We start from the raw sequence: 22,296 nt of genomic DNA on the forward strand, positions 1-22,296 counted from the left end.
GGTTTAATACGGCCCCACAGGTAATTTGGCAATATCTATCTTTTATGGCCCCCAACGAATCTATATGTATTGAGATGAATACATTGTAAAATCTCAGTTAATGTCAGTTGGTCCAAATCAGTTATAAATATATTTGGACACAACATATATACTTGGTGTTATGTTCCTGTTCATATTTTTTGAACTTAAAAGTTGACAGACAACCTTTATTACCAATAATATGTAATGTACTTTACAATGTTCCTGACATATATTTCAGCTTCCTGGATTTTTTTTTTCATCTGGCCTTCAGATATGAAAGGCAGAGTGATTTAACACCTGTTTAGATTTGTCATCCATGTGACGAAATGAAAAGTATGCCGTTTGCAATAAACTTTGCATAAAATAGTTAATTTGCATTTAATTTTAATGGTTCAAAGAATGTCAGGCAAAATGGTCGGCCCTCATGCATGTTCACTTCATCAAATCTGGCCCTCTTTGAAAAAAGTTTGGAAACCCCTGCCTTACAACATACTGCCATTCCCACATATAAAACACTATAGTAATAGATATGTAGCCGTGTTAGTCTGGTGTAGCTGAAACAAAACAGGACTATGTAGCACTTTCAAGACTAACAAGATGGTTTATTAGGTGATGAGCTTTCGTGGGCCAGACCCACTTTCTTAGATCAAATTGTGGAGGAAAATTGGCACGACCATATATACCAAAGGATACAATAAAAAAAATGAACACACGTGAAAAGGACAAATCAAATTTCAGAACAGAAGGGGGATGAGGAGGGGAGGTAATGATATTAAACAGAGATTGGACAAACATCTCAGACACTTCGCCAGAGAGTCAATGCACACAAAACAGATATTAGACAGGATCACAAATTAAAAACAGTTTCTTGCCATTTCAACCAGAAAGGGCATTGTCTCAACAACCTGATTACCTACATCCTGCTTCAAAGACCTTTTAACACCAGACTTGAAAGAGAATCCTCTGAACTGTCATTCATGCTTAAATTTGACACTTTACACCTAAGTCTTAACAAGGATACTAATTACCCATTACCCATAGCTTCCCCAATTATCACCTCTAATATAATTTGCTCACAGACATTTACTCTCCCCCTCATCTCCCTTCTGTTCTGAAATTTGATGTGTCCTTTTCATATGTGTACATTTTTTTTATTGTATCCTTTGGTATATATGGTTGTGACAACTTTTCCTCCACAATTTGATCTGAGGAAGTGGGTCTGGCCCACGAAAGCTCATCACCTAATAAACCATCTTGTTAGTCTTTAAAGTGCTACACAGTCCTGTTTTTTGTTTAATAAAACACTATATCATCCAGGATTGGTTCTAACCTGAAAGTTCCTCTCAACAAAGACTGTATAACACTATTTGTTATACTATACATTTATTATTCCTGTTTATTCAGCTGTGGCAGTGTTACAAATATAAGCCCTTTGCAGTCTGCTCTAAAATTGTGGAGTCAAGAGTCCAAGCAGCCACTCCAAAAACCTAGCAATTCAGCTGTTGCTGCTTAAAAGCCATACCATATTGATTAATACTGGTGAGCTGTCAGAAGCTGATATGAAACAGTGCTCATCTTTTTCTCTTCTGTTTAGAATTTAAAGCAATTAAATTCTTGCTCTTCTCTCCCCCCCTCCCAAAAAACATGTTAGTGATTTTAAGCCGTGTATGTGCACAGATGTCAACTTAGTATTTCTGCTGGAAAATTGGGAGTTCAGCAGGGGCTCCCCAGAAACCCTCCCATTAATCTTCTGTGCTATTTTTGCTTTTGCTCCTTCCTTCTCTCCTCCTTGTCCCTACTTATCCTCATTGTCATCTTAACAAGTTTTGCCTTTCTTCCTTTTTCACATTTACACATGTCTCTCTCTTCTTACTTTACATGCATGTCCTTTAAAAAGTCCCACCAGACTTTTGCAACTGCTTACAAAAATAGGGGTTTAAAGTAAATCCAGTTGGAACTGTCATGTGCTTTTTCAGCATTTCCTTGCCTGTTACTGATGACTACTGTGGTATTTGGGATGAAATTGTAGTAATATCCCTGGTAATCAGCCTGCTCTTCCTGATTTTTTGCTGGATGTGTCAGCCCAGTGCACACTTCTGTTTTGTGCTTAAGTTGTTATTTCCTATTAGCTGTGCAGATTTAGCTCAGAAATGAAAAATAAATGCTACCAAAGGTTATCATGTTTCTTGATAAGCCTTATTCCAGTACTGGCCTGATTTGATATTCATGAGGGTTTTGCACACTGACTTCAGGGACAGTAAGGTTTGGCCACATGCTGCCAAGATTCTAGGCAAATCCCATTGTCCTGTCACAACCAAACCCTGACCTTACTTTAAGTTATGATATGAGGAAGCTGTATAGCAAATTGGGTGGTCTTAGCTCTTACCATTTAGAAGGTGTTCTTGAACAGATTTACAGATGGACGGACAGACAAGCAAACCTCTGAAATATATAGTAGATAATGTTAACTGACCTACTCCAAACATACATATATCATACCTAACCCATTGTCAAGTTTGTATGGAAGCGTTGAGCTGTTCTGTTGACTCTCCTTGGTAGACAGTATGGCTGTGTCTAGACTGGCCAGTTTTTCCGGAAAATCAGACGCTTTTCCGGAAAAACTTGCCAGCTGTCTATACTGGCCACTTGAATTTCTGCAAAAGTACTGACTTCCTACTGTAAGAAATCAGTGCTTTTTGCGGAAATACTATGCTGCTCCCGTTCAGGCAAAAGTCCTTTTGTGCAAAGCTTTTGCGCAAAAGGGCCAGTGTAGACAGCTCAGATTTGTTTTCCGCAAAAAAGCCCCAATCACAAAAATGGCGATCGGGGCTTTTTTGCGGAAAAGCACGTCTAGATTGGCACGGACGCTTTTCTGCAAAAAGTGCTTTTGCTGAAAAGCGTCCGTGCCAATCTAGACGCTCTGTTCCGAAAATGCTTTTATTGGAAAACTTTTCCGTTAAAAGCATTTCCGGAAAATCATGCCAATCTAGACGCAGCCTATAGGTAGGTTCCATTAGTTCCACTCAGTTGTCCTTTGATACTTTTATACTTGAGAGGGTCATAAAGAAGCCTTAAAGCCAGGGCTCTCCCCTCTGTAAAAAAACCTAAACAGTAACAAACACAAAAAGAATCCTGCTGTCAGAACTGCCCTCTCTGCTTGTTCCTCTCCCACTGGGAACCTCCAGCATATACCAAAGAGAGGGAAGATGGGACCAGAGTGCTAATGTGTTCTGACCATTTCTGGGCCAAGGGCAGACTGAGCATAGATTAGAGCAGCCCTGCGGCTGTGCTAATCACAGTGTCAGTCAGACAGGCCCCCACCCCAGCAGGCTGACAGTACGGGGTGGCACTCTCCTTCCATTTCCCTCCATTGCTGCCTCTCAGCCAGAGTGGAGAATCGTGAGTGAGAGTCTCTCTGAGGCAAGAAAATGCTAGCAGGAGGGACGGAGAAACCCTAAAAAATAACAGTCTGCTCAGGATAAGGTCTTGTTTGTAAATCCATTTCTGCTTTATGGTTCTGTTACTTGAAGTAAGCTTAATTGTCTCTGTGTTCAAGAGGGCTGCCTGGGGATCCTGCTAAAATAATAATTTACGCTTGCTTTGAACATAACCAAATTTAAAACCCTGTATGAATGGGGGACAGGAGGGAAAATAGTGGGGAAAAATAAACCCACAAACCAATCCAGTGTACTTCACAAGCATTTCAATGGAAGCAAATTGCAAAGCTGTGACTTCATAAAGAAGAGATAATGATACTGCTAAGGGAATTAAACTCAATGGGGGACTGATTACACTGGAGAAAGTTGCTGTTTATGCACCAATAACCTGTTAGGAATAGTGATAGAAATGTAGCCGTGTTAGTCTGGTGTAGCTGAAACAAAAAACAGGACTATGTAGCACTTTAAAGACTAACAAGATGGTTTATTAGGCGATGAGCTTTCGTGGGCCAGACCCACTTTCTCAGATCAAATAGTGGAAGAAAATTGTCACAACCATATATATCAAAGGATACAATTAAAAAAAATGAACACATATGAAAAGGACAAATCAAATTTCAGAACAGAAGGGGGATTGGGGGGGAGGTAAGCATGTCATTCATGCTTAAATTCGACACTTTACGCCTAGGTTTGAATAAAGACTCTAATTATCTTACCCATGACAAAGATAGCTTCCCCAAAGATAGCTTCACCTCTAATATAATTAGCTCACAGACATTTACCTCCCCCCCATCCTCCTTCTGTTCTGAAATTTGATTTGTCCTTTGCATATGTGTTCATTTTTTAAAATTGTATCCTTTGGTATATATGGTTGTGACAGTTTTCTTCCACTATTTGATCTGAGGAAGTGTGTCTGGCCCACAAAAGTTCATCACCTAATAAACCATCTTGTTAGTCTTTAAAGTGCTACATAGTCCTGTTTTCTGTTAGGAATGGAACTACACAAAAGAGGGTATAGTTCCATGGCATTAAGTAAAGCATATTGTGTAAATTGTGTAATACCCATTCTTGAATGCCAAATTCCGCCTCCTGAGACAGCATTTCTTCTTAGAACCCAACTTGCACTGCAGTCTTTAGACAGGTTGAACTCCTTTGAACTTCTGTGGGACATTTATCTGACAAATGAATGCAGGATCATCCCATTGCAAACTGGCAGGAAGTGTTGCTTATGGATTCTTAGGTTGCTAAGTGCCAATAGCTTTTAATTGCTCTCCCCTCTCATTTCCTACTCTGAAGTCAGGAGACTAGATTCTGCATCTCCAGCACATGAATTATTGCTAAAATACCTTTTATATTTCTCCTGAAGTCAGCCCCGGTCTACAGTAGGGAGTTACTTTGAAATAATCCCCCTTATTGTGAAGTAATAAGTGGAGCCAGCCACACTACCAAGCCCGTTATTTCAAAATAAGGGGTGGTTATTTCAAAATCTGTACTCCTGCTTTCCTCGGGGAATAACACTTTTTCCAAAACTGTTATTTTGAAATAATGTTAGTGTGGACACACTGCTGCTGCTATTTCAAAATAACTACTCCCTAGAGTAATTCAAAATAATTACTCCCCACTGCTTCCTGGGGCTCTAAGTTGAGGTAGCATGTCCACAATAACGGAACCTGCCTTGGACTAATTTTGAGGCTCCCCATAATGGGGACATGCTATTTCCGTTTTGTTATTTCTGGAGTTATTAAATCAATTTTAGTTATTTCAAAATAGTTTCCAAGAGTAGACATACCCTCTGAGAGTTAACCCTTATTTTATTCAAAGTACCAGGCTTCTTGAAGTATCAGTCTCGCATTTACAACTGATACAACTCTATTTATCAAAAACAACAAGGAGTCTGGTGACACCTTAAAGACTAAAGCTTATACCGTAATAAAATTGTTAATCTTTGAGGTGCAGCCAGACTCCTTGTTGTTTTTGCTGAAAAACACTAGCACTGCTACCTCTGAAACCATTAATCAAGTTAGGGATGAGGCAGATCAGTGGGAGCACTGCTTATCCAGGCAGTCCCCGGGTTACGTACAAGATAGGGACTGTAGGTTTGTACTTAAGTCGAATTTGTACTTAAGTCGGAACTGGCATCCAGATTCAGCTGCTGCTGAAACTGACCAGTGGCTAACTACAGGAAGCCCGAGGCAGAGTTTCTGAATCTGGACGCTTGGGACAGAGCAGCTGGGGCGCTGCTGGGTAGGTCTCCGCAGCGCCGCACCTCAGCACTGCGGGGACCAACCCGGCAGCACCCCAGGTGCTCTGTCCCAGGTGTCCCCAAGTCAGCCGCTGCTGAAACTGATCAGCGGCTGATTCCAGGAAGCCCGCTGGTCAGTTTCAGCAGCGGCTGACTTGGGGATGCCTGGGGCAGAGCAGCTGGGGTGCTGCTGAGTTGGTTCAGTAGCGCCGCTCCTCGGCGCTACTGGACCAACCCGGCAGCACCTCAGCTGCTCTGCCCCAGGCGTCCTGATTCAGCCGCTGCTGATCAGTTTCAGCAGCATCTGAATCAGGACTCCTGGGGCAGAGCAGCTGGGGTGCTGCCGGGTTGGTCCAGTAGCGCCAAGGAGCGGCGCTGTGGGACCAACAAGCAGCGCCCCAGCTGCTCTGCCCCAGGAGTCCCGAGAAAAGCCTGGTCTGCTGGGGGGGGGGGGGGGGGACGCACTAGCTGCCCCCCCCCCCCAGCAGACCATGGAGACGCGGGCGGCGGAAGCACCCAGACGCGCCGCGGTCCCGCCGCCCGGGTCCTCTGCGGCTTTGCTCCACGTCTCCCTGGTCTGCTGCCCCCCCCTCCCCCAGCAGACCAGGGAGACGCGGAGCAGCTTTTCTCGCCCCGGAGGACGAGGGCGGCGGGACCTCGGCGTGTCTGGGTGGTCCTGCCGCCCGCATCCTCCGGGACGAGAAAAGCCTGGGTCGTAAGTCGGATCCGCATAACTCGGGGACTGCCTGTATTGCTGCTACCCGTACTGTGTCCATTTTATGTACAAAGGATTTCAGTCTGCAAGGCTGTCAGCCCAGCACTTTTCACCAGCATTAATATCACTTTTCAAACTAATCTTCTTTTGTACTTTTCAAAATGATAACAAGCTATGCTCAGCTTTTTTTTATGTCTTCTCTATCTCACTTCTAGTTTATATTCTAAAGAGTGAAAACCCAGGAAACTGATCAATGAAATGGTGCTCGTACTATTCATTGCAGAAAATGTTCCTGATGTTGATGTACATGCAGGAAATGAGTTTATAGAAGTTCAAAATCATTGCAGCAGAATAGATACAGTCTCCAGCTCTGCCAGGTGGTAATACCATGCAGTGACTGTGATTATGATTAAGTCATTTGAGTGTTTGTGGTTCCAGATTAGATTAAAGTTACTTTTAAAATCACATTAGGGTGGTGGTACTTTTTGGTTACTTTCATGATTACGCTAAGGGTAGAGTTAATGTTGTTTGTGTATCACCTGTTCAGTCACCTATTTGTTTCTATACTTTATCATATTTGAATTTTATATTTAAATATACCTTAGCTCTTAATTTCCTTGGATAATTTTTGCATTTGGCATAATTACAATATCCACATAGGCTGCGTCTATACTGGCATGATTTTGTGCAAATACTTTTAACAGAAAAGTTTTTCAGTTAAAAGTATTTGTGCAAGAGAGCGTCTATACTGGCATGTGCCTTTACGCAAAAGATTTGCTTTTGCGCAAAAGCATCCATGCCAGTGTAGACGCTCTCTTGCGCAAGTAAGCTCCGATGGGACATTTTAGCCATCGGGCTTTCTTGTGCAAGAAATTGATATTACCTGTCTACACTGGCCTCTTGCACAAAAACACTTACGCAAGAGGACTTATCCCTGAGCGGGAGCGTCAGAGTTTTTGCGCAAGAAGCACTGATTTTGTACATTACAACGTCAGTGTTCTTGTGCTAATACTCGTGGCCATTGTAGACAGGCAGCAAGATTTTGCGCAAAAGCACTTGCTTTTGCGCAAAATCTTGCCAATGTAGACACAGCCATAATGTGGTTAGTGATACAGGCACTATGTGAAAGGAGGTGTGAGAGGGGAGAAGGCAGATTCTGAATTTTAAAGATTACAATATTATAATTAAGCAATATAATATTCTCTGTATATGCTCCCCAGTACTCACTCTCATAAATGGTTGTTAAAGAGTAACCATTATATCACAGTAGCTCCAAACAATAATTTGTTCCACTGGCTGATTAAGTGTAAAGCAACTAAAGACTCACTACAGAAGAAGTGCAGGTGTTTATGGTTCATGTTGAGAAGTTGGCAGTAAAATTTTCTGCACATTTTGATTTTTGTTCTTGCCGGTCTTGTCAGACACATGTAACTATTGCTTATTCTAGGAGTCTTAGTTCTGTGTTTTAATATGCTTATTGTATGGATCCCTAAAGCAAGTAACTCTTGATAGTCATATTTTGGTGAGTTGAATGGTTTGTGCTTTTCATCCAGGTGCCACTCATCTCTCTGCAGAGGAGGTCTGTATTTTACCACTCTGGAAGCTAATATAGTAGAGATTAGAAGATGCATGCATTGTGGTTTGAGGTACTGAGCTGTGCAGTTTATTTTTCTGGTAGTTCCTAAATGTGTGTGAGCGTAAATAAACAGCACAGAAAACACATGTTGGGATTTGGCTTATGAGAAAACAAATGAAAATGAGTTGCAAGGCAAATTGGATGTTATTACTCCCAGCATTAGGATTTGCTACAGTAAGAATACATGCAGAAAGTAGTAAATAGTTCCCTAGTATAACATCTCCTTTTGCAAAATAGCCTCCAAATGTTGGGCCTGATGCATCACTGCATTATTCTATTTTATATAATTGTATAGAATTCTAAGATGGGTACATGGGTATGTGCTATTTTCCGTGAAGTCAGTAGAACTTATATGTGTCTGTCTGAGGTTAGGATCTGACCCATCTGGTGTTTGATTTGGTACACATTTTTAGAAAATGTTCAGTATTTTCTTTAAAGAATCATTTTTCTGTGTGCAACTCTTCTTCCTTGTGAAGTCAGTTGTCCAGAGAGCTGAATAAACATTTTTTAATTTTTTTATGTTTTATTTACAAAGAAAAAGTGGTGGGGAATGTCTCATAAATTCATTTCTCCCCTCCCCAGCCAGGTTTAGAAATAATTAAACTATGTAGTATTTTATATTTTCAAGCAGTGTACTAAAATCATGAAGTAACTAGTAGAACTGAATTGAAATAAAACTGGACTAATGCAGCAATGATTCAAACCCATGAAAAGTCTTAGAAGAGTAAAGCACTTTTCACTGATTTATTTTGTGAGTTCTTAAACCAAATAGGTCAATTTTCAAACACTCCCAGAACATGAGTCAGAGGAAGTTATGTAACATTGCTATGTATTTGGGGTGGGGCTTGTATATATCTTGTTGACCATCTCATACTAAGAGTCTAACAGATTTAAACAAATTAGACATGTCTTCAGATATTAGCCTCTATTTGAAGATTTTAGTGTCTCTCCTTTGGTCTCAATTTAGCAGTATTTATTAGCAGCTGTAACTCATTTACCTGCTTGATCATGAAATACCTTACTTTGTTATTGGTCTCTAGGGCCCTGTATTATGTTGGAGAGATTGGCTTTCTCTTCTCTGGTTTAAAAAGGATGTCCTCTACTGATGTTAGTATCTTACTTGATAATTCCACTTTAATGGCTTATGTTAGTCCTGGTGATAAATTTTGGCTGTTCAGATGTAAATTTTCCTTTAAGAGAAAAGTTGCATAAAGGAAATGAATTTTGGTTGTATGAAATGAGCATTAACTCCAGGAACCCAGGTACCTGAAGCAGCTGCTATTATATACTGTTTCCTCTTGCTTGGAACATAAACTGACCAGTTAGAGTGGTATATAATATTACTGATTGATGGCATTTGGAGAGCAGAGTTACATTACCATCTGAAATGTCCAGTTTTAACCACTATTAAGGTCAGAAGCCAGTTCCAATTGTTGTATTTAAAGTACTGCATGGGATTTTTTTCAGGGCGAGAAGGCAAAACATCACATTTATTGGTAATGCATAGACTCTAGAGCAGCAGTTCCCAACCTTTTCCAGATGGGGACCCATTTTGACAATTCAGGAAGATTGGTGACCCACGGCAATTCAAAAACTGGGAGGAGTGTGGGCAGAGCCACCTGGGGAGACACTTGGTGACCCTTTTGAAATGTAATAGAGACCTATGGAGACCCATAGATTGGGAAACCCTGCTCTAGAACCATCAATACTTATATGCAGGGCTCGCCAGCCGCGCGGTTCAGCACTCTGCACATACACTGACCACGCTGTGTGGCTGTGCCGGCTTGTAATCTATTCACCACTGTAGATTACACTGATTGTTGAGCCCTGCTTATAGGCATATGATTATTAACAGATGTATTGTGAGCAAGACACGAGAAGTCATTCTTCCGCTCTACTCTGCGCTGGTTAGGCCTCAGTTGGAGTATTGTGTCCAGTTCTGGGCACCGCATTTCAAGAAAGATGTGGAGAAATTGGAGAGGGTCCAGAGAAGAGCAACAAGAATGATTAAAGGTCTAGAGAACATGACCTATGAAGGAAGGCTGAAAGAATTGGGTTTGTTTAGTTTAGAAAAGAGAAGACTGAGGGAGGACATAATAGTTGTTTTCAGGTATCTAAAAGGGTGTCATAAGGAGAAGGGAGAAAACTTGTTCATCTTGGCCTCTGAGGATAGAACAAGAAGCAATGGGCTTAAACTGCAGCAAGGGAGGTTTAGGTTGGACATTAGGAAAAAGTTCCTAACTGTCAGGGTAGCTCAGGGAGGTTGTGGAATCCCCATCTCTGGAGATATTTAAGAGTAGGTTAGATAAATGTCTATCAGGGATGGTCTAGACAGTATTTGGTCTTGCCATGGGGGCAGGGGACTGGACTTGATGACCTCTCGAGGTCCCTTCCAGTCCTAATATTCTATGATTACTTACTCTCTCTCTCTCTCTCTCTCTCTCTCTCTCCATCTTGTTGTTACCAATAATTGTTCCCCCTAACAGCTCTGGCCAGGTGAGTTAGATGGGGGAGGGGTGGAGCTGGGCTTCTACCAATCCGGACAAGACGGAAAAACCCAGTGTCCTCCTGCAAGATACCTTTGATTTATAGTAACTCCCCTCTCATGCAAATCTATCATCTTATGCACATGCAAAATCTGTGAGAGTCGCCATATGCATAGTCTGTGGTGCCTTCTTCTGTGTGTTGTCTCAATGCAGCCACATTGATCTCCAAAGAGGGTACTTTCAAAAGCAGGCACTTGCTGCTGACTTCCAAGGCTGTCCATATATCCAATCTTCTTTCAATGGGCCCACTTAACATGTCTCATTGTTCTTGGATCTGGCTTCCATCCCCTCTCCAACCTTTGCAGCTGCCTGGAGGTGCTTGCCTTTTCCATTCACACCTCATTCACTCAACAGGGCAATCAATTAAGCAAAATTGTTCTTGTACAAAGACATTCTCTTTACCTTACTTATTTTTAGGGACTGTTCTACCAAGACTCAATACAAAACAATACAAAGTTAAAAACTTAACACAGAGATTATATGAAGATGATTCACGCTCATGAAAATGATTAATACAGAGATGTATCTACATAATGGTGATGGAATAATAGTACTTTGTCCTTAGGTAAAGTTTGAGCCTCTCCAAGCTCTTTATGAGAGGTTGATTAGTACTACTCTTTACTGGACTATTCAAGGTCTTTATAAATGGAGAAGCTGAAGTTATCAATTTAACTTCTCACTGTAAAGATGTTAGATGATTTGCCCTGTGTGTTACAGTGAATCTGTTGGTAAGTCAAGAGCAGAACCCATGTTTCCTGACTCCGAGTCTTGTACTCCAAGCATTAGTTTTGGGATTTTCTCTATGTCTTTTTTTTCAGTGCAGTTCTAAAACAGTGATTATTGGCAAAAGGAGACATTGTATTACCTTCTTGTAAACTCAGAGCATACCTGTGTTATAGAATGAGTTTGTGTGATCTACCCTTGAGTAACATCCCTCATATTAGCTTATCATGAGGGAGAGAGACTACAATACCAATCACATGCTGGAGAGGGGCTGGTATAGTGTTCTACATAGGGATGTAAATGACTAATCAAGTAGTCGACTATCCAATAAGCATATGCTTATCGCACAGTCTAATCTAGTCACTTCCCTCCCATAGAGGCAGTAAGGGGAAGCAGAAGCCAGTGCTGGGGGGAGTCAGCTTAAAAGTTGGTTCCCCCAGCACCATTTCCACAGGTGAGGCAGAGGCGCAGCGGGGGACCAGGCACGAGCCGAGAAACAGCTGTTCTGGCTCCCAGACGCTGCACCTCTGCTTTAAAAGGCAGAGCCTCAGCAAGATTCCCTCCCGAGGCTGGGAGCTAACCCCACTGCAGCTCTGCAGTTTTACCTCTTATTGACTAATTGAGTAGGTGATGGTAATTCCATCGACTACTCAGTAGCTGATTAAATGAAATTTAACAGCTCTGGTTCTACATTCACACTGGTGGTGTGCTCAGATGTATATGGCACTAAGACTTTTGGTGGATACCTCCCATGGCTATGTAGAGCTTGAGTAAACTGCATTGCTCTATGAATGCTTTTGCAATAGCTATAAGGAGCTGCACATCTAGAATTCACATCTGCTGGCTCCAGGAGTTTGCCATTAGGGATGCTAGAGTTTAACCAATAAACTGATGCCTATCGGTTAATAATATCAGTTAAAGCTTCCTCCTCAGGAGCCAGGCAGACAAGCACTGACTGCCCTGCTTCTACGGAGGCTTTGCCGTGTAGACTATAGAGTATAAACAGGAGTGGCCCGAGACCAGCTGCGGCAGCTGGCGCCCCAGGCGGAAGGCGCAATCGGCGCCCCTGCCTGCATATCTGTCAATGGCCGTGACATCATCATTGGACGCCCGGGCTGGCGGCACCCTAGGCGACTGCCTAGTCTGCCTAGCCTCTCGGGCTGCCCCTGAGTATAAAGCTAAGCTTTACACTGCAGAGCCTACAGTGCGTGTAACTGCTAAGAATTTTAGCAATTATACAGTTATAGTAAAACAATTTTTAACATCCCTAGTTGCCATGTCCCCACAGCCATTTGGTAACTCCAGTGTAGCAGGGAATGGTGAGATCCCAGTACTGAAATGTTACAGATATCTCTGTATTCCAGTTCTGTGTCATAGGCTGTGTGCTCTCAGTTTGTGTTAGAATCAAATCTTCTTCCAGGCAAATACTTTCTAAAAATAGAACATAGTGTTTATGCTTCAGTGCAGCAATACAGCCATTGTAAGGCAAAGGACAGCACAGCATTAGATATTCAATTAAATTAGATATTAAATCAATCAGTACAGCTGGCAGATAAATTTTTTCAAACATTTCATGCTAATTGTTAATATTGTGTAATTTTTTTATTAAAATGTTCCATTATGAAAAGCATCCTGTAAATATGGAGATATCTATCTATCTATACATATACACACACACAAAATGCAACACAGTCACATGATATCAAGTCAAATTTGATCATAGCAAGAGTGTAAGTAATTAAGGGGTGAACTTGACCAATTGCATTTACAGAAAGTATAATATTTTTTATAGTTATGATAATACTTGGATAATTTGTTGTTTTTTCAGATATGCAAGAAATAGAGTTTCTTTCTTTTCAGAGCCTACTGCAGGGCATCATAGAGTTTTGCCCAAGCATTTGTTTGCATATGTGTATTCACTGCACAGAATTACAAGGGGTTGGTGATGCTACAGAAAGAGAATGGTTTATGTGATTGTGTAGCATTCCAAGGTTCTGGTGCTTCCTAGTATACAAGAAGTGTTTAGATGTACAGTACTTGCAATGGGCAAGGTACGGGAAGTTAAAATGACCAAATGTGTCATTGCATTGTTCCTCCCAGCCTCTGGTCAGATATTTTTCCTGCTAATTCAGGTGTATTATTTTTAAACAGTCATTTTTGCGACAATCATTTTTTACTTTTTGAGATATTGGTAACGTTTCAAAAAGCTCAATTAACGCCCAACTGATAAATAAGATATTAGTTTGCTGTGATTTTGTGATATGTCTGGGTATGTCTACACTACCCCCCCTAGTTCGAACTAGGGGGGTAGTGTAGACATACCCTAAGAAAACACTGCTAAATGTTGAAAGGGAGTCTGGCTCTGTTAAATCTCAGATGCTGTTACCTGTTGGAGGGAAAATTTGCTCTGGTAATGCTGAGGTAGAAATATTTCCATAAGATCCAGAATTTTTTTTCCTCTTATCTAAAGAAAAATCCATTGACAATCTGATGGTAGATAAAAGGATAATGATTAAGGGCCAAATTACAAGGGCAAGGGCTCAAGAATGGGGCTTTGAAGAGCCTGCCAATTCCACGTGCTTTACCTTCTTTAGGACCTGATCCCAAGGCCATTGAAGTGAAGGGAAAGAGTCACATTGATGTCATAGGCTTTAAATCAGGTACATGATTAACGAAGCTGTCGAATTGAAGTCAATAAGACTACTTGGGTGCTTAAAATTAGACTTGTGCATAAATGCTCTGATGAATTGGGAGTAGTTTCCTTGAAATCTTGTTCAGAGGCAAAAGTTTCCTGGCTCTCCAACACTGCTTCTTACCTAGGTGCTCAGGAAAGGGAACCTCACTGGCCTGCCTCTCTGGACAGCTACTCTGGCCCCTGCTTCTTCTGAGAGGCTGGGAGTTTGAGTTCATACTCTTCACTTGGCTGTTGCCTTGAGGGTTAATGGGGAAGCCAAACTTGTGGACAGAAGTTCTTTACCCTCTTTGGGTGTGTCTAAACTACATGGTTCCATCGACGGAGCCATGTAGATGAGACTGATCAGCAGAGAAAAATGAAGCCGCAATTTAAATAATCGTGGTTTCCTTTAATTTTAAATGGCTGCCGCGCTATGCCAACCAGCTGATGATCAGTTGTTTGTTGGCAGATCGAGGCAGTCTGGATGCTCCCCCATCGACATGAAAGCCCTTTGTCGACCTCCCTGGTAAACCTCATCCCACGAGGCATAAGGGGGAGTTCGACAAAGGGCTTTCATGTCGACAGGGGAGCGTCCAGACTGCCCCGATCTGCCGACAAACAGCTGATCATCAGCTGGTCGGCAGAGCGCGGCAGCCATTTAAATTGAAATGAAACCGCGATTATTTAAATCGTGGCTTCATTTTTCTCTGCTGATCAGTCTCATCTACATGGCTCCGTCGACGGAACCATGTAGTTTAGACACACCCTTTAAACTCTGCTCACTGTTCCTGTGTGCCCATGATTAGCACAGCTTTATTGCAGTGGCCCTTCTCCACATCACAGAGAAGAGGCAAGCGAGCCCCAGAGCTGCTGTTCCCCTCTTCTCTACTGACTCTTCCAATTGGCTCCATAGGTCTAAGTCCCCTATTCTCTCTCATTTATTGTTATTAATTATTATTATCCATAGTGTATTCAGCTCTGATTTCTATCCTGTCAGACAAGAGAGAGCAAGCGGTAGCGTCTGGTATATGTGCTAGTGGACATTCAAAAGTCCTGTCAATAAGCTATGCTGCGCAGAGCACCTCAGGTTTTTGCAGGGGTTTTTTCTGGCACGACTTCAGAGATACCTTCCTTTTTCAAGTAAGAGCACTGCATTTTCTCCTTCAGCCTCACGGCTCATTCTCCATTCTTGAGCCTCAGGCTTTGCTCTAAATCAAAATGGGAATGAATGTAAAGAGATGATAAGGCAGGCTTTGAAAACATGCCCCTGGCGCATACACTGTTAGGTTAGTAATACATTTTGAAATATTTAGTGAATTACAACTGACTGCTTCCCCAGCTCCCAGGGGTCAGCATGGGCAGTAGGTAAAGCTGCTGCTTGGGGAGGCAAGCTCCCCAGCCTGTTGCCCCTCCCCCTTTCTTCACCCAGGTCTTGCCCCATCCCACTATTCTACCTCTTCCAGGCTGTTTCCCGCTTCTCTCTGTTCACCTAATCCAGTCAAATCCCTGAACCCAAATGTAGCAAATGACATTCGAACAAAACCCCCCATTCTTCTATACTTCTTTCTAAAGAAAACAGAGCTTGTTTTCCACTGTGTGCCAGATTGTTCAGACTGGACGTGCAGAAGGTACTTAATTCAAAGCACTAAATTTGGGAATAAAATATATCAGTCACAGGTTTTTTGATATACCCTGAAGTTTGTTGGAGATTTATTTGCATAAGCTTTGTTGAAAGGACAAGTCAGTTGTCCCGCTGAATACAATATTAAATGTTTTATGGCCTACATGATGCAGCTTTTCTCTTTTTACATTTTCTTCATCAGTATTTCTAAGATGATTTTATATTTTAAACATACTCGTAAGCCTTCATAAAACAATAATTCCAGATTACTACTGAAACAATGATATTATTTTAAACTAATCAATTTAGTGTGTTCATAATAAAGTTTATTGCTTTTAGAAAAAGAACACTAATTTAATTTGTGTAATTTTCATAACCACATATTTATGAAATGTCACTATATATTTATCTTAAAATATGTTTCCAAAGATTTTAGGCATATCAAAGGATTTTATATCTTACTGATTTTTTTGGAGGGTTCTCTTAAAACTAATTCATGAAATAGAAGAAAAAGGGAGACTCATTTATCCAGCTCTTTGGAAGAAAAGGATTGTTTCTCTTTAAGGTTTCTCTTCAACAGCGGGTGAAAGGAGTGTAGGGATGATAGAAAGGACAAGAAGGCTCTTGAAGCAAATGTTTGTATTAAAAACAAATTGTGAATTGTGTTTTTTTAAACAATTTTTTTTTTAAATTCTTTTTGAAGAACCAAGCATTTTAGGCTAAAGCTGAATACTCAGTTTGTGCATCTAAATATCTATGCATGGATTTTTTTTAAAGATGTGATTCAGCAACAAACTAATTAAAATTTGCTTTAAATATTTCAACTAAGGTCCTGTAGACATAGTCATGCACAACTGGTTTTGTCAGTAAATTCAGGGTAGGCACATGCCTGTGAAATGGTTTCATTACTACTTAATGGCTCTTTCACAGGTTCAATGTTATGCTAATAGATCTAGTAAGATCCAAGGTGAGAGGGGGAGTCACTAGGCTGTGGGCTGCAACAACCTGGTATGGGAGCCTTCAGGAATGGTCAGAATAGGGATAGGATGAGGGGTGGGGTTGAGCATTGATACTCAGGGAGACTTTGTCTCTACTTGCCTTTTAAACCTGCTGCCCATAGTGGCCAGGAACAGCAACCACGGCCAACGGGAACTGTGAGCATCCAGACCTGTGGACACACAGGTGAATGAAGTGTCTGGTGGCCTGCCAGGGGCTAACCCTGGTGAACCACATCTGGCCCGTGGGTCTCTTATTGCCCGCACTTAAGCTAGGCACTCTCCAGACTATGCCATAGAAGGTTTGTGATCTTATTTAAATACACAGCAGAATGGGAGGGAAACAGAAGCAAAGGTGTAAAGTGGCTAGTCCAGCAGGCCAGAGGCAGAACCAGGAACAGAATCACATGACCTGGCTTCCAGGTTCCAGTCCCCTAGATCATACTGTCATGATTGGATCTGGTGGTGTTACCCCTGAGTTCTGTGTTCTGAGTTCTGAATCATGAAAAACACCCCTCCCCCAGCCTCTTTTGGAACCAAAGCCAATCAGTAGAAAGATTTTTAAAAAGCAATGAAAAGGCAGTGGAAGACACATCTAAACCCCTCCAGGAAAGGAGGCCAGGATTAAGGAAACTCCCCTATCCTCATTTGCATCAAAGATGGAAACTGGGAGGTATCTCCTGTAGCATACAGAATGGAGAATAGAGATTCCAAGGAATAACTTCAGTGAGCTCTGGGACCAAGAAAGCAGGGAAGGAATCTCTGTTTCAGATGTTAATGAGCCTGAAACACACTCAGCTCAGTAGTTATTAGAGCAATTTTAGTAATAAGTCCTCTATTGATAGCCAAAGTACTGAAACTGCTTAATTGCATTGTGAGCTCTTTTGAAAGAACACCACCCACTACCGGGAATGATCAGTTCCTATCCTCTAGCTGGAACAAAACAACTTTGGTACACTCCCTTAAATCATCAGTTTACCAATTAACAAATCTAGTGTTCTTCCTTGAACCATTGTTCTTTCCGTTAAAAACCCCCTTACCAATGCTCCAGCGAAGTATTCTGGTGCTCAGATCCAAATTCTGCATTATTTCCACTGAGACTTTATCACTTCCTGACTGATCAGGCTGGGGTCTCTGCTCTGCCTGACTTCAAAACTCTGGACCCTCAACTACTACCACCACCTGATTGATTCAAACTTCATGGAGGGTGAGATCCATTGTTCCCTGTAAACTGGGTGATTGGGCAGCCACCCAGGAGATATTAAAATGCCTCCCAGCTGATTAGCAGAGCCTCCCATAGCTGGGCCACATGTGTTTCTATTGGTGGTGCACATCTGCATATGCCTTGATGCATATAAGGAAATTTATTCTGCACATCAGTGGAAAAAAAATTAGAGGAAACACTGGTGAGATCCATTTCTCTCTCTCTGTCTCTCTCTCTCAGTATAGCCTTCTGACCCTAATATGTGTGATCAGTTATAGTGTGCTAAACCTGACTTCTGTAATCAAATTTATGTTAAATTTCATATTATAACTGTTTTGTTTGTTTGGCTCACCTTGTATGGTTACTACCTTGAAATAAATAATAAATAATGTTCATAGTTAAGCTGATTGCTTCTCTCTCTTCTCCCCTTGTGGGTGTTTTGATTCCCCCATCCTCTCTGCAGCAACACACCTTGCACCTAAGGTAAAGACCCTGCAGCACCCAAAAATCCTGTGGAGTTTTCTTATCGAGTGGGTTACTACCAGAGTAATTATAACAATTGATAGTGAAGATAGGGTCATGCTGAACCTTGTCAGAAAAGGGTAGCGGCTTGGAATTGCTGATCGATCCAGCATGCTCAGATGTACTCCTCTATTCCAGTGTGGTGCCCATGGCACATGAGTGAGGTCAGCTTGGGAGTGCTGATTAGTCTGGTACTCTCAGACATGGTCTGTTATTGTGTGTGTTCATCTGATTCTAGGGCAGGAAGAACCCAGCCTTGGGGAACCTAGGTCTTGCAAGATAGTTCCATTGGAAGGGAGCTTGTAAAAAGGAAAATTGATGAGAACACAAGTGAGACAAGCAGCATATTGACAAAAGTACTGAAAGAGTAACCCTTCTCAAAGAGCAACCCTAATAAACAGGGCTCGCCAAGCAGTGGCGAGCCCTGCACGCTAGCCGTGCAGTTCTGCGAGCTGTGCATGCGCAGATCGCACGGCGCCAGCTGTGCCGTCTTGTAATCTACTCGCCATGGGCGAGTAGATTACATGATTTGTCGAGCCCTGCTAATAAGTGAGTGGCCCCAAAGTCAAGGGCAAATCTGGTAGAAGTGGTTAGAGCAGGGGTGGGAAATAATTTTTCATGAGGAGCCACTCCCAGTTTGTGAAAATTGGTCAAGGGCTGCACTTTTCTATGATATTAATGGAGGAGATGCAGGGTCTGAAATGGAGGTTGGATGCCGAAGGGAGCTTGGGGCAAGGGATTAGGGTTCAGAAAGGAGTGTAGGGTCTAGGAAGGAGTTTGGATAAAGGAAGCAGTTGTGACCTGGGGCAGAGGATTGAGGTGCAGATTCTAGGAGGAAGTATGGGGATAAGTGGGGGCAGAAGGTTTGGGTTATGTGGGGTAGTGTGGCAGGAGTGGGGGGCAGAGGGTTGGGGGAGGGAGGGGCTGGAGTGCCAGAATCAGGTTCTGGTTGGGAGACTTACCTGAGTGACTCCCTGCCAACTGCCCATCATGTTTCTGAGGCAGCCTATCTGTCTGTCACATCCCTGCACAGGCTGGCTGTGTCTAGACTGGCCAGTTTTTCCGGAAAATCAGCCGCTTTTCCGGAAAAACTTGCCAGCTGTCTACACTGGCGGCTTGAATTTCCGCGAAAGCACTGACTTCCTACTGTAAGAAATCAGTGCTTTTTGCAGAAATACTATGCTGCTCCTGTTCAGGCAAAAGTCCCTTTTGCGCAAAACTTTTGTGCAAAAGGGCCAGTGTAGACAGCTCAGCTTTGTTTTCTGCAAAAAAGCCCCAATCGCGAAAATGGCGCTCGGGGCTTTTTTGCGGAAAAGCACATCTAGATTGGCACGGACGCTTTTCCGCAAAAACTTTTCCATTAAAAGCTTTTCCGGAAAATCATGCCAGTCTAGATGTAGCCGCTGTGAATAACTACAAGCCAGAGGGGAGAAGGACGTTTAATTATTGTTTGCTTGTTTAATTATTTCTGACCCTTTATCCTGAGCAATTAACCAGTATTTGGGGCCTTGCAGGGTTGTTCGCTTTAGGGATGTGGTGAGATATCTTAGTGATATCGTGTATATTTACAAAAATTCTATTCAAAAGCCTGTTTCGCTGAACATAGTAGAGACAAACATGAGCAAGTAGTTACTCTGCTCAGAGATCTGCCAATTCCAGAATACTCTGTGCCCAAAGAAGCTCTGTCTTTGCTTCCTTTAAAGACCAACTCACAATTCCTTCTACAGCACCAATGGGCAACTTAGACTGGAGAGTGGGCCGCATGAGTGGCCCTGCTTCATCTCTGTGGGCCACAAGATTGTTGTAACCAAGATGGTCTCCTGGTGTAGTATAGTTTTGCTAATTGTGCTTGCGTACCTAGAATTTGTGGGGTGTGCCGATTGCACTGTAGCAGTGCTTTGATTGTGTGCAGCGGGAGTGCTTGGCAATCACAACAGTCAGTGTTGTGTGCAGTCAGCAGGCATCTCATGCCATGTGCCCTTGCTTTTACATGTGTGTGTCACTTCAGTTTTTTTCTACCAGCATTGCCATGCAGGCAGAAATGAGCGTAATCTGGCCACCCTGTGCATGGGCAACGGTAAACAAAATGTCTCGCACGTAGAACCCTGATGGGCCGCAGGTTGCCCACCACCGTTTTATAGGCTCTGTGCCTCCAATACACACAACTTACAGCCTGGTGCTGTTGCCCCAACACTTGCAACTGGTAAAACCCCCTAGTCCCATGCAGCTTAGTTCTGACCCTACTGCTTTGGGTAAAAACTTCCAATTTTTACAGCGCTTGATATGCCTCTTCTTATGAGCCTTTAAGAGAGTGCTTGGCATAGCTGTTGGCTTTAAAGACCTGTGATTGGCATTGGATCAACTTGTTCCCCATCCATCCTCAATGGCAGCCCTTAGCATCTTTCAGTGTGCCATCTCTTTAAACAAGATCCCTTACTCAGGTACAATCTGCTACCATATGAAAAAAAATCTAAGCATTTATCCCCTCTAAAAGATTTGGCTAACATTTTTTATATCCAGGAACTTAAAATGAAGTGCACAGATCTAAATTTAGCCAACTAAATAAAAGACTTAAGTTTTAGAGGTGCTGAGCTCCTGTTGATTTTAGTGGCAGCTGCAGGTGCTCAGCACCTTTGAAATTAGTTTCACTTAGGGCATCTTCGGACTGCTGCCGGGGAGCGAACTGTTGGCTGCCGAGCTGTGGCAGCCTGCCAGGCCATGCCCATGCTGGCTGCTCTGGGACTGGAGTAGACCTCAGGCATGTCGCAGGTGGCTGCCGCAGCTGAAGCCAACTGTTCGTGGCGGCTCTGGGGACTCGGGCTCAGGGACACCCTGGCTCCCTGAGCTGCCTCATAGCAGCCAGGTTCAGCTCCAGCAGCTGCTTGGGCTGCCGGATGCCTGTGTTCTCTGAGAGAAGGGAAGGGGAGTGCAGGCTAGTTATTAGAGCAGGGAGGGACACCAGGGTTCTACCCCAGTCTTGCTGGACCACTGCTGCCTGCCAGCCCCATAGCATGTGAGGTGGCCCTTGGAAGGCAGAGTCCAGTTGAGAGAGAGAGAGAGAGAGAGAGAGAGTGTGTGTGTGTTATCACTGTGGCCTGCAGTGTCTGAGAGATCACCCTGGCCTACAGTGTTTGTGTATGTGCGCGCATGAAGCTGAATTTGGCCAGTTAAGATGTAAACTTCAAAGAAATGTGCAAAAACATCAGCAGCAGATGTCCCATTAAATAAAGTCTGCGAGTACAATGTTTCATTTACGCTATTATTAATCATCATGTCAATTATCAATAATATTACATTGTATATTTTTCAGTGATGCAAATGGTGTTAATGGCTTAAGATAAGAAAGGAAAGGATTCTTTTAACAGAATTGTTTTTAGTGTTGTAGATATCTGCAAACTCTGATCTTAATGATTTTATGCAAATATGCACAGATTTGAATAATGAATATGCAAACATGCAAATGACATGTGCCTGATCCACTAAAAGTTTGTGAATGGGTTTGCCAGTCTGCAGTATAAAAAAGGTTGGGAACCACTAACACAAGAGTATCTAAAGCTTTACTTGCGTAAAGCAAAGAGTACTCCAAATGCATGCTTGGCTCTGAGAGTATGTGAATGAGTCCCATTGATATCCAAATTCCTAGCCAAATTCTTAGCCAAATTCCTGAAGTTAAGGTCATGCATAAGTGTTTTACTGAATTAGGGATTACATATATATTTAAGTGGCTAGTTGTAAACATCAGGTTACAAAATGGCTTTTATTCTGATTCAGTTTCTGGCGGTCTATTTAGGTTTTCTTTATAATCTTTTCTGAGTTTCATGTAATCTTTGAGCAGAACTATTCCCTTTAAAGAATTTACTGTCAACAGGCTAAAAGTTCTTACAAAGAGATAAGAACTGTAATTCTTGTTGTATGAGGACAGTCAAACTAATGTACTGTAATACTTAGATAAGCCTGCTT

The 22,296-nt window shown here is 42.4% G+C and overlaps 1 protein-coding gene across 2 annotated transcripts in view; it reads left to right on the plus strand.

The window, feature by feature from the left end:
• The window catches only part of BCAT1 (branched chain amino acid transaminase 1), a 102,713-nt gene that overhangs the window by 23,048 nt on the left and 57,369 nt on the right, over positions 1-22,296 (plus strand). The gene's annotated exons all lie outside the window — the stretch shown is intronic.

The sequence above is a fragment of the Pelodiscus sinensis genome, chromosome 1 (genome assembly GCF_052426305.1).
Source record: "Pelodiscus sinensis isolate ZL-2025 chromosome 1, ASM5242630v1, whole genome shotgun sequence".
NCBI classification, from domain to species: Eukaryota; Metazoa; Chordata; order Testudines; family Trionychidae; genus Pelodiscus; species Pelodiscus sinensis.